Source organism: Silurus aristotelis (assembly GCF_946808225.1).
Source record: "Silurus aristotelis genome assembly, chromosome: 5".
NCBI lineage: Eukaryota > Metazoa > Chordata > Actinopteri > Siluriformes > Siluridae > Silurus > Silurus aristotelis.
In genome coordinates, this window is record NC_139578.1 from 31730997 (window position 1) to 31744213 (window position 13217).

Here is a 13217-nt window from a genome sequence, read left to right on the forward strand (position 1 = left end):
CACAAAAACATTGTGAAAGTGTTTAGGGGCCTTTTTAAGGACTTTTTTTTTTTGCCAAAATCTTTCCCCAAATAGAGGCTACTAGCTTTAATTGAGGCTTGTTTTTGTCTGAGCACCCCCACATAACCAGACCTATTAATAATGAACAATTAGCAATTTATGTTGAAAACAAAATCCCTGACATGGAGTAAATAAATATTGTAGAAAACAAAAGAAAATAATGGCAGAAAATTATTCCTTTAAAAAAGTCAGTAAGTTTTCTCTTTATTACTCTAAATTTCATAGCTGCTTCACATAGCGGCGCCAAACAAGCAGTAAATGATATCACGTGTATGGCGGTTTTTAGATGTGTGTTTGAATGACATGACAACTATTTAAATAAACATGAATGATTGTATATAATTAATTTACGAAATGTACCATATCCTAACTCCTTGAATGTAATCAAATGTGTAATTCATATATATTTTACTAAAATTATCTTAGGGACCCCTCTAAGTCTATTTTTTACTTGTCATGTGGGGTCCCAAATTCTTTATTAGGTGGTCCTGGTTCCACCAGCCCCCCTCAATATGAGCGCTGGTCGTATCGCATGTCCCTATTTGCGTTGCTTCATCTGTTATGAGGTTATTGTTCTGACTGAAACAGAGCTCTGACACTGGAGACTCCTTCCATGGATAGGAATTAAAACACCTCCCCATTTGGAACGGCCTTGTGAACAATACCATAGACACATTTTGAAAATGGAATTAAAATATTTTATTGATACATTATCTATATTTAAAAATTAAGGTCGACTTTCAACCTAAAATCTCTCTTCCATAGCTTAATTATTTGACAGATTCACCGACCAAACACATGCATATTCATATGTAAGTAAATGTTATGATTTTAATAGCAACGAATATAAAAAAAAAGTAATTACGATAGTAATATGCTCTTTTTATAAGCTCTTGGAAAGTAATGCTCAAGTGTATGTAGGGTGCAAAATAAAAAAGGTAAACCAATCTAACATTAGGAGTCAAAATAAATACATTTATAATCATAATAAAATCTCCACAATAATAGAAGAATAGAATAGAATAGCCTTTATTTGTCACATATACATTAGAGCACGGTGAAATTTGTTCTTTGCATATTCCAGCTTGCTTGGAAAATGGGGTCAGAGCGCAGGGTCAGCCATTAAACTACGCCCCTGGAGCACAGAGGATTAAGGGCCTTGCTCAAGGGCCCTTAAAACTATGAAAGTCATAAGAGATTATTTTATCTTTATTTCCTGCTTGTTTTTTTCTTTCTTGTTTTATCATGATCTTGACATTAGTTGTTTTGTCGTAAGCTTCATCCTCATATGTTACACAGTTGCTGCTGTATATTGTACAAACGTCCTAAAGAAACTTCATCTTATGTGATGCACAATACTGCTATCTGCACTACCACACACTCACACATTCTGTCATATACTTTGTATATTGTGGTCTAATTTAATCTGTACAATCTGTATTGTTTTGTGATTTTGTGATTTGTGGTAAAAGTCGGTTCAAATATTTTTTGTGTATGAAAATATAAAGAATTAACAGTTAAAATTAAAGAGGGGAATATGTACTGATATGCGTTTTTCATGATAAGATGGCCACTAGATGGCAGTATAATGCTACGGTAAGCAACATTCAGGACTGTATTAAGAAGGCAGAATGAAATCGTGTACTCTGTGTTTGAGCCTCGTCAATAAAATGGCAAAAATAATTTTAATATAATACAAGTATAATGCAACAATTACTTTCGGTCCACGGCCCTCAGGGAGATTGGATTTTTTGTCCTTCATGGGAAATCGTTTGGGCTTGTCTGGTTTAATGCGTCTGTGCATTTAATTTGGCGATTTTCTGCCCTCTTGTGGCCAAAATATGTAACTGTAATAAGTCGAAGCAGTAGATAGGGGGCGTAACCCAGCCATTATGGATGCACAAGCCAGTGCACTCTTAGTGCCGGTCCCAAGCCCGGGTAAATGGGGAGGGTTGCGTTAGGAAGGGCATCCAGCGTAAAACATGTGCCAAATCAAATATGCGGATCACAAATGAGAATTTTATACCGGATCAGTCGAGGCCCGGGTTAACAACGACCACCACAGGTATCGTTAGCCGACAGGGTACGGGTGGAAATTGGGCTACTGTTGGCCGAAGGAGGAGAAGGAGAGGAGGAAGACGTCTACAGAGACGGCAGGGAAAGGAGCAGTGCAGGAGAGTGGAGGTTCGGGTTGGTACTTTAAATGTTGGTACTATGATGGGTAAAGGGAGAGACCCTGATATGATGGAGAGGAGAAAGGTAGATATGTTGTGTGTTCAGGATACCAAGTGGAAAGGGAGTAAGGCCAGGAACATTGGGGGTGGGTTTAAACTGTTTTATCATGGTGTGGATGGAAAGAGAAATGGTGTAGGGGTGATTCTGAAGGAAGAGTACCGTAAGAGTGTAGTGGAGGTGAAGAGAGTTTCTGATAGGGTGATGATCGTGAAGGTGGAAGTTGAAGGGATGATGATGATGATAAATGTCATCAGTGCCTATGCTCCACAAGTTGGCTGTGAGATGGAGGAGAAGGAAAGATTCTGGAGCGAATTAGATGAAATGGTAGATGGTGTACCTAGGAAAGAACGATTGGTGATTGGGGCAGACTTTAATGAACATGTAGGTAAAGGGAACAGAGGTGATGGGTAGGTATGGTTTTAATGAGAGGAATGTGGAAGGGCAGATGGTGGTAGATTTTGCTAAAAGGATGGAAATGGCAGTGGTGAACACATATTTTAAGAAGAAGGAGGATCATAGGGTGATGTATAAGAGTGGAGGAAGGTGCACACAGGTGGACTATGTGCTATGCAGGAGATGCAACCTGAAGGAGATTGGAGACTGTAAGGTGTTGGCAGGGGACAGTGTAGCTAGAAAGCCAAGGAGAAGGCAAATGAGGAGCTGTATGAGAGGTTGGACACAAAGGAAGGAGAAAAGGATTTATACCGATTGGCCAGGCAGAGGGACTGAGCTGGGAAGGATGTGCTGAAAGTTAAAGCAATAAAGGATGGAGAGGGAAATGTGTTGATTAGTGAGAAGAGTGTGTTGAGAAGGTGGAGGGAGTATTTTGAACAGCTGATGAATGAGGAAAATCAGAGAGAGAGAAGGTTGGATGATGTGGAGTTGGTGAAGCAGGATGTAGATAGGATTATTAAGGAGGAAGTGAGAGCAGCGATTAAGAGGATGAAGAATGGAAAGTCGGTTGGACCAGATGACATACCGGTAGAAGCGTGGAGATGTTTAGGAGAGATAGCAGTGGAGTTTTTAACCAGATTGTTTAACAGGATTTTGAAAGGTGAGAAGATGCCTGAGGAATGGAGAAGGAGTGTGCTGGTACCGATCCTTAAGCATAAGGGTGATGTGCAGACCTGCAGTAACTACAGGGGATTTAAGTTGATCAGTCACACCATGAAGTTATGGGAAAGAGTAGTGGAAGCCAGGCTGAGAGAAGAGGTGACTATCTGTGAGCAACAGTATGGTTTCATGCCAAGGAAGAGCACCACAGACACATTATTTGCTTTGAGGATGTTGATGGAGAAGTATAGAGAAGGACAGAAGGAATTGCATTGTGTATTTGTGGATTTAGAGAAAGCGTACGACAGAGTGCCAAGAGAGGAGATGTGGTATTGTATGAGGAAGTCAGGTGTGTCAGAGAAGTATGTGAGGGTGGTGCAGGACATGTATGAAGACAGTGTGACGGCAGTGAAGTGTGCAGTAGGAAAGACAGACTGGTTCAGGGTAAAGGTTGGACTGCATCAAGGATCGGCCCTGAGCCCTTTCCTGTTTGCAGTGGTGATGGACAGGTTGACGGACGAGGTCAGACAGGAGTCTCCCTGGACTATGATGTTTGCAGATGATATTGTGAATTGTGGTGAGAGTAGGGAGCAGGTTGAGAAGAGCCTGGAGAGGTGGAGATATGCGCTGGAGAGAAGGGGAATGAAAGTCAGTAGGAGTAAGACAGAGTACATGTGTGTGAATGAAAGGGAGGGCAGTGGAGTGATGCGGTTGCAGGGAAAAGAGGTGGAGAAGGTGGAGGAGTTTAGGTACCTGGGGTCAACAGTGCAAAGTAATGGAGAGTGTGTTAGGGAAGTAAAGAAAAGAGTGCCGGCAGGGTGGAGTGGGTGAAGAAGAGTAACAGAAGTGATTTGTGATAGTAGGGTATCTGCAAGAATGAAAGGGAAAGTTTATAGGACTGTGGTGAGACTTGTGATGTTGTATGGATTAGAGACAGTGGAATTGAGTAAAAGACAGGAGGTGGAGCTGGAGATAGCAGAGCTGAAGTTGTTGAGGTTTTCGTTGGGAGTGACGAGGATGGACAAGTTTAGAAATGAGTTTATTAGTGGGACAGTGGGACATGTAGGATGTTTTGGTGACAAGGTAAGGGAGGCGAGATTGAGATGGTTTGGACACGTGCAGAGGAGGGACATGAATTATATTGGTAGAAGAATGCTGAGGATGGAGCCACCAGGTAGGAGGAAAAGAGGAAGGCCAAGGAGGAGGTTCATGGATGTGGTCAGGGAAGACATGCAGGTAGTTGGTGTGAAAGAGGCAGATGTAGAGGACAGGGTGGTATGGAGTCGGATGATCCGCTGTGGCGACCCCTAATGGTAGAAGTAGAAGAAGAAGAACAAGAAGAAGAAGAAGTAGGTAGGGGGCGTGGTCTAATGATGTCTCTCAGCAGATGCGAAAGTAAAGCGTGAATGCGTCTGAAGATCAGGATTCAGCAGGTTGCAGCAGGACACAATCCTTAGTTTGAAGCTTTTACAGTCTTTCTTCAAGGAACTGAAGCCACAGCAGGTAAACTGTAAGTGATCAGGAGTAAAGTAGGAGAGAGCAGGAAAAGCTCAAATACTAACTACATCATGTTCTAGTAGATAATAAAGAATATATATATATATACAAATACCGGGCACTAATTTAGTAACGCAGCACGCATTTCTGTTGCACACCTACTTACACAAATAAACACATAAATCCAAACTCTTCCGAACTTTATGACATGGAAAACTCCAGAAGCCCGACGACACTCTGTACCCCAGTGCGCATGACCTGTGTCTATTTATAGCAAACCCTGAGGGGGAAAATACATTACACACATACAACAAGCACCAGTACATGTCAAGTCAAGTCAAGTCGAGTTTATTTGTATAGCGCTTTTCTCAACAGACATTGTCTCAAAGCAGCTTTACAGAAATCAACAGTTAAGGTGAATGGTGTGTATTTATCCCTGATGAGCAGCCGTGGCGACTGTGGCAAGTAAAAACTCCCTTAGATGTTATGAGGAAGAAACCTTGAGAGGAACCAGACTCAAAAGGGGAACCCATCCTCATTTGGGTGACATCAAGAGTTTGATCATAAATCTTTCAACAGTACAGAACACTGGAGAGTGAGAACCAACATGATTACTGGAGTATAAGATTATAAGTGATGTTCTTTCTGCAGTCTTATACAGTCTATATGCTTAGTAGCTCCTAGTTTTATGAGCTCAGCATTTGTGATCATCAGAGATCCAGCATCAGCTTCTCCATGCCAGAGCCTTTAAACACTCCAGGAGGTCCAATGTCAAAACTCCACACATGTAGTGGGATCCAGTTGGCACTGGTACGTCTCTAGATGGTTCGGGATTTTTGCGAGTTCGGCATCTACTTCTTCAAAGGTCCGTAATCATCACGAGGTGGGAGGTGACTGGAGCTGGCCAAACCTCAGGGTGTCTCGCGATGGGGAGAGAAAGAGAAGCAGTGGAGAGAAATTAGCGTAGCTGCTGTTCATGATTTTACCAGCACAAGTTGATAAAGTGCAAGTGATCAGATGTTCTGGAGCACAAGGTTATGATGTAAGACGTGTTATGTGTAGGCTTCAACAATAAAAAGATAAAAAGATATGTTTTTAATCTGCACTTAAACTGGGAGAGTGTGTCTGAGCCCTGAACACTGTCAGGAATACTATTCCAGAGTTTAGGAGCTAAATCTGAAAATGCTCTACCTCCTTCAGTGCTATTCTAGGAACTACTAGAAGTCCAGAGACATACAGCATATCATCATTCAGACACAAGGGTGTTAGTAATGTCAGGAACTGATGTAGGTGAGGAAGTCTGGGGTTCAGTCAGTGTTCACATTCATCCCAAAGATGTTCAGTAGGTTTGAGGGCAGAGCTCTATAGCAGGAGATCTTCAACTTCAACCCATGCAAAGCAGATCTTCATGGAGTTTGCTTTGGGCACAAGGGCCATGGGTAATGCTGGAACAGGTTTGGGTCATTTAGTTCATCAAAGTCGGTGCTTGCTTTATACAGCCTTCTCATTTTACCCCCATTTGACTGTATAGAGGAGACAAAAATGTTCATTATCTTAAATAGTGGGTCAGTGTGTTACTGTAAATAAACAAATTTCTAATGAACAAATTACTAAAAGTCCTGGGTGATTTAGTGAGTGTGTGTATGTAAGTTATTTCTAATAAAATTACAATCTTGAGCTTACTAAAGTTAGCATTTATAAAAATAATGAGAAAAACACTATGAAAACAAATTATTATTTTATGGTGTAGCATAGTTAATGACATGTCATGACCAAGCAAGAAGAAGAAGAGCTGGTCCAGATGATCTTTCATACCTTTATTCTTTTTTTTTTTCTTTTTTAATGTCGACCTCAGTTACAGTTGAATTAATATTCAGAGATTTTATTTGTTTTAACTGCTTTTTATTTTTTCTGAAAGGTGGAAGGAAGGAGGCCTGGGTGCACCGATATAAATCTTTGTAGGTTCTCCAAATGTCTAGAGCAGGCCCTGGTTCAAGTGAAGAGAAATGTCATGTTACCACATCCAAATACACCTTTTAAAATTGTGTGCCTTCAGCTTTACAATAACAGTTTGGTTATAGGAGTAGGAGATCAAACGGTTCAGGGGAAGGAAGACCAGCAGGGTGGCAACCAGTTTCGACTGTTTCAGGTATTTTTCCCTTTCACACACATCTATTGGGGACTCTTTCTCTCTCGAAGCCCCCTTCACTCACTCCTCTTATCCCTTTCCCTGCTCACTGCAACAGAGAACAGTGATTAGACACATCTCCAACCAGTGTGTAATTCTTCCTGCTTTTCTCCACCAGCCTCACCATCCATTCACTATTAAGCTGAGTTGAGAGAATTGGTTAAATTGGTGTCCATCTCCAAAACAAGCTGGATTAGACATTCATTTGATAAACTATGCAGAGGAAAGAGATGAACAAACTCTGTAGTTTACAGGGACAATTGACCTAATTAGTATATATATATATATATATATATATATATATATATATATATATATATATATATATATATATATATATATATATATATATATATATATATATATATATATATATATATATATATATATATATATATATATATACAGTGAGGAAAATAAGTATTTGAACACCCTGCTCTTTTGCAAGTTCTCCCATTTAGAAATCATGGAGGGGTCTGAAATTGTCATTGTAGGTGCATGTCCACTGTGAGAGACATAATCTAAAAAAAAAAAAATCCAGAAATCACAATATATGATTTTTTAACTATTTATTTGTATGATACAGCTGCAAATAAGTATTTGAACACCTGTCTATCAGCTAGAATTCTGACCCTCAAATACCTGTTAGTCTGCCTTTAAAATGTCCACCTTCACTACATTTATTATCCTAAATTAGATGCACCTGTTTGAGGTCGTTAGCTGCATAAGGACACCTGTCCACCCCCATACAATCAGTAAGAGTCCAACTACTAACCTGGCCAAGCCTAAAGAGCTGTCCAAAGACACTAGAGACAAAATTGTACACCTCCACAAGGCCGGAAAGGGCTACGGGGAAATTGCCAAGCAGCTTGGTGAAAAAAGGTCCACTGTTGGAGCAATCATTTGAAAATAAAAGAAGCTAAACATGACTGTCAATCTCCCTCGGACTGGGGCTTCATGCAAGATCTCACCTCGTGGGGTCTTAATGATCCTAAGGAAGGTGAGAAATCAGCCCAAAACTACATGGGAGGAGCTGGTCAATGACCTGAAAAGAGCTGGGACCACCGTTTCCAAGGTTACTGTTGGTAATACACTAAGACTTCATGGTTTGAAATCATGCATGGCACAGAAGGTCCCCCTGCTTAAACCAGCACATGTCCAGGCATGTCATAAGTTTGCCAATTACCATTTGGATGATCCAGAGGAGTCATGGGAGAAAGTCATGTGGTCAGATGAGACCAAAATAGAACTTTTGGGTCATAATTCAATAAACGTGTTTGGAGGAAGAAGAATGATGAGTACCATCCCAAGAACACCATCCCTACTGTGAAGCATGGGGGTGGTAGCATCATGATTTGGGGGTGTTTCTCTGCACATGGGACAGGGCGACTGCACTGTATTAAGGAAAGGATGACCGGGGCCATGTATTGCGAGATTTTGGGGAACAACCTCCTTCCCTCAGTTAGAGCATTGAAGATGGGTCGAGGCTGGGTCTTCCAACATGACAATGACCCGAAGCACACAGCCAGGATAACCATGGAGTGGCTCTGTAAGAAGCATATCAAGGTTCTGGCGTGGCCTAGCCAGTCTTCAGACCTAAACCCAATAAAGAATCTTTGGAGGGAGCTCAAACTCTGTGTTTCTCAGCGACAGGCCAGAAACCTGACTGATCTAGAGAAGATCTGTGTGGAGGAGTGGGCCAAAATCCCTCCTGCAGTGTGTGCAAACCTGGTGAAAAACTACAGGAAACGTTTGACCTCTGTAATTGCAAACAAAGGCTACTGTACCAAATATTAACATTGACTTTCTCCGGTGTTCAAATACTTATTTGCAGCTGTATCATACAAATTAAAAGTTAAAAAATCATACATTGTGATTTCTGGATTTTTTTTTTTTTAGATTATGTCTCTCACAGTGGACATGCACCTACGATGACAATTTCATCCCCTCCATTATTTCTAAGTGGGAGAACTTGCAAAAGAGCAGGGTGTTCAAATATTTATTTTCCTCACTGTATATATGTATATATATATATATATATATATATATATATATATATATATATATATATATATATATATATATATATATATATATATATATATATTAAATGCTGTAATATGCTGTATATTTATCTGTACTACTTGCACAATTGCTATTTTTTGCACTTCTGGTAGATTTAGCATTTTGTTGCTGAGTACCTGTACTATACAATGACAATAAAGTTGTATCAATCTAGATAGCTAGCTAGCTAGACTAAATTCACCCTTCTGACTGGAACTGTAGTGTCTCTGTAGAAGTTGATGTTGTCTGTTATGCAATCGGTCATGTTGTTGATGCCAGTGTTTTCCACCGCTGGATCAGATTTGAAAATCTTCTTAGTCCAAGACTTCCTTAAGACAGCAGGCAGCAGGTGTCCGTGAAAGCAGATTCTGGTCAGACCTTTTCAGTGGAGGCAATGAAGGATTTGAAGGCAGAAAGATGAGAACATGTAACAAACCATGCAGAACATTTGACAAACCATGCAGTTCTATTGTTCTTACTCTATGTGCATCTCAGAGTTTATTTAATACATAGAGTGTTCCAGGAATGAAGCCTACAGAACGTACGTTTAGAGGAAAACTTTGGGAAAGTAACAGTTTTATTCATTGCTTGAATCAGTAATAACTGAGTTTGTGTCATTTTGGATTGTAATGTGTAAAGTGTTCTGCCATATAAATTCACTTTCATTGTATCTCCTGTATCAGTCATGGCTTCCTCCAGCAGTGCTCTGTGTGAAGATCAGCTCCTGTGCTGCATCTGTCTGGATGTGTTCACTGATCCAGTTTCTACTCCATGTGAACACAACTTCTGTATGATCTGTCTAAAAGAGTTCTGGGACAGCAGTTCACACTGCCAGTGTCCAGTGTGTAAGGAGGAATTCTCCAATCATCCTGATCTACGCATGAATACGTTCATCTCTGCACTTGCTGCTCCATTTAAGAAGTCAATTCAGGTGAAATCAAGCAGAGCTGCAGATTAGCTTCCATCCAAGAGTAAGAAGATTCTGTGTAACTCCTGCACTGACGACAAGTTGGAGGCTCTAAAGTCCTGTCTTCACTGTGGAGTTTCTTTCTGTAACACTCATCTGATGCCTCATAAAACTACAGCTAAACTCTTGAAGCACAAACTGATGGAGCCTGTGGAGAACCTGGAGGACTAGATCTGCCATTAACATGAGAGACCCCTGGAGCTGTTCTGTAGAGATAACCAGACGTGTGTGTGTGTCAGTTTTGTACTGAGAAAGACCACAAAATCCACAACACTGTTCCTATAGAGGAGGAGAGTGTAGAGAAGAAGGTGAGAGACTGAACATTTATGATGGATAATGTTTGTAGATCAGACATATGACCTCTGACACATGATGCATATTTTTCTCAGAATGATCTGGTGAAGACTCAAGCAGAAGTTCAGCAGAAGATCCAGGAGCGACTAAAGAAGATTGAGGAGATCAAACACTCTTTAAAAGTCAATAAAGTGAGTCTCTTACAGTAACTAACCTCCAGAAGAACTCCTTTATACAACACATTAGGAGAATCATGATACATTCATGTGAAATGATTGATCTCGATTTGTCTCCTGTTAGATAAACACAGAGAAGGAGAAAGCAGATGTTGTGGAGATGTTCAGTGCTCTGATGCGCTGCATTGAGAGAAGCCAGGCTGGGCTGCTTAAGGTGATGGAGGAGAAGCAGATAGCAGCAGAGAGGCAGGCTGAAGAGATCATTGAAGATCTGGAGCAGGAACTCAGTGAGCTAAAGAGGAGAAACACTGATCTGGAGCAGCTCTTACACACTGAGGATCACCTCCACCTTCTACAGGTCAGAGTTCATCTGTTTCCCAATAGCAATGCAGCACATGACATGACGTTGGTCCCCATGCTGAGGGATTTCTCCTCTCTCCTGCTGTACAGTAGATTTACCTGTGCAGCTCTCCACACACCCAGGACTGGACTTCCATCACAATTACCTCTCATCTGAATGTGGAGACTCTGAGGAGAACTCTGGATCAGCTTCAAGAGACTCTTAGTCAGGAACTGGAGAAGATTGATGAAACTTGTCAGTGTTTACTGTGGGTGATTCTGAGAAGATTCATTTTCAGAAATATTTACATTTACCTGAAATTTATAAAGATTTTTTATATTATTTACGATAATTAAGTGTTTACTCTCAATTTAACATTTTCCAAAACTATTTTCCAAACAGAACTGAAGATAATTCAGCAATATGCAGGTTTGTGAGCTCTTACTGATCACATGACTATATCTATATCTCTTCACTGTTACACACTGTGTGATGATAAAACTGATGTACGCTGTGTTTTTGTCTCTCAGTGGATGTGCCTCTGGATCCTGAGACAGCAAATCCTTATCTCGTCCTGTCTGATGATGGAAAACAAGTTTATGATGGAGATACAAGACAGAATCTCCCTGATACTCCAGAGAGGTTTGATACTTGTGCCTGTATGTTAGGAAAGAAGGGATTCTTCTCAGGGAGATTTTACTATGAGGTGCAGGTCAAAGGAAAGACTGAGTGGGATTTGGGAGTCGCCAGAGAATCCATTAACAGGAAAGGAGAGATTAAATCCAGACCTGAAGATGGACACTGGTGTGTGATTCTGTGGAATAAGACTGAATATTTAGCCTGTGATTCTCCCTCTGTCTCCCTCTCCTTGAAACAGGCTCCTCAGAAGGTTGGAGTGTTTGTGGATTATGATGAGGGTCTGGTTTCCTTCTATGATGTTAATGCAAAGTCTCTTATCTACTCTTTCACTGCCCAGACTTTCATTGAGAAACTTTATCCATTATTCAGCCGCAGTCTCAGTTATGGAGGTGAAAATTCAGCCCCACTGATCATCTGCCCTGTTCATCAAAACTAATTGTACATTTCTAATAAAAAAACAACAACTGTCTAAATCACAAAAAAAGCCCTGTTGATATTTTCTAACATTAAAGAGTTTAATAATTTAAAATTTAAAAGCAGATTCACATTAAATAAAAAAATCTGAATTAGTAGAGTTGTTTTATTAAAATGTAAAAAGTTTTTTTTATATGGTTTTAATGTTCATGTTTATTAAACATGATATGTTGATTATAATTATCCACTGCACACGTACATCTGAAATATGTCTGAGAAATCTAAAATCTGAGATCTGGGCATCTGGAGTATACAATTTGCTGTAATGATCTCATTTCATTATAATGGGCTCAATATTTAGTATAATGTTTAAATATAAATTCCAGTGCAGATTTTATTACAGAGTTGAAGACCGTTTAAAATCATGTAGTTTACTGGGTGATTTGCGTCCATCTAGTGGCTAAAACGTGTCAACATGAGAAAAGGACGTGTATGGGTGCGATTGTTATGACGTCATTCATCTCAAACTCAAAACTGTGGCATAACCAAAATCAGATCCATTCAGCAGAAGCTTGAAGCGAGGGTTTAAATCCTGTGCAGGTGAAAAAAGAAGGAAAAAGAAAGAAGAGGAAAAGGAGCAAAAAGAGTCGAAACAGAAGGAAAAGAGAAATAGAAATTAGTAAGTAGTGCTACACATGTGACATCTTAGAGTTTTTATTGATTTGTAAGGTGTGGAAGTTTGCTGTGTTATTGGAGATTATTTCAGTTTTGAAGAACTATTCAGGATCTGCCAGTAAACTAGAAGTGTGGTTTAATGATGTCCCGCAGCAAAAACAAAAAAAGAATGTTTAAATGTGTATCATAATCATTCATCGCCTGTTTTTGCAGTCTTTTTTTTTTTTTTTTTAAGAAACTGAAGCCACAGCTGGTAAAAGGTGAGAAGCAAAGAGAGGAGAGTGAAAGATGCTGTTCAATTAGACAAGAATTAACTTCAGAATGTGAATAAAAAAATAAGCAAACGAATGCAAATGTACAATATGATAAAATATTGTTATAAACAATTTTGTTGTATTCAGTGTAGGAAATAAAGCAATCATTCATTTTCAGCTTTAACTCACTTTAACTGTGACTTTCATCCAATATCATATTTTTCATGATCCACTATCTTGTTCTATACCAGGGTTGGCAACCCGCGGCTCCGGAGCCAAATGCGGCTTTCATCCCTCTTCTGCGGCTCCCTGTGGCTTTGGAAAATAAATAATGAGTATTTAATTAAAATATATTTTATTT

General features: G+C 39.9%; 1 protein-coding gene and 1 pseudogene across 3 annotated transcripts in view; one reads left to right on the plus strand and one right to left on the minus strand.

Annotated features, from left to right (window-relative positions):
* The window catches only part of LOC310726820 (E3 ubiquitin-protein ligase TRIM21-like), a 100027-nt gene that overhangs the window by 54820 nt on the left and 31990 nt on the right, over positions 1-13217 (minus strand). The gene's annotated exons all lie outside the window — the stretch shown is intronic.
* On the plus strand, positions 4709-12304 carry LOC310726906 (E3 ubiquitin-protein ligase TRIM39-like; annotated as a pseudogene). The gene is made up of 7 exons (XR_014538363.1): positions 4709-4851; positions 9781-10372; positions 10454-10549; positions 10659-10898; positions 10988-11129; positions 11277-11303; positions 11405-12304. The product of XR_014538363.1 is annotated as an E3 ubiquitin-protein ligase TRIM39-like (transcript).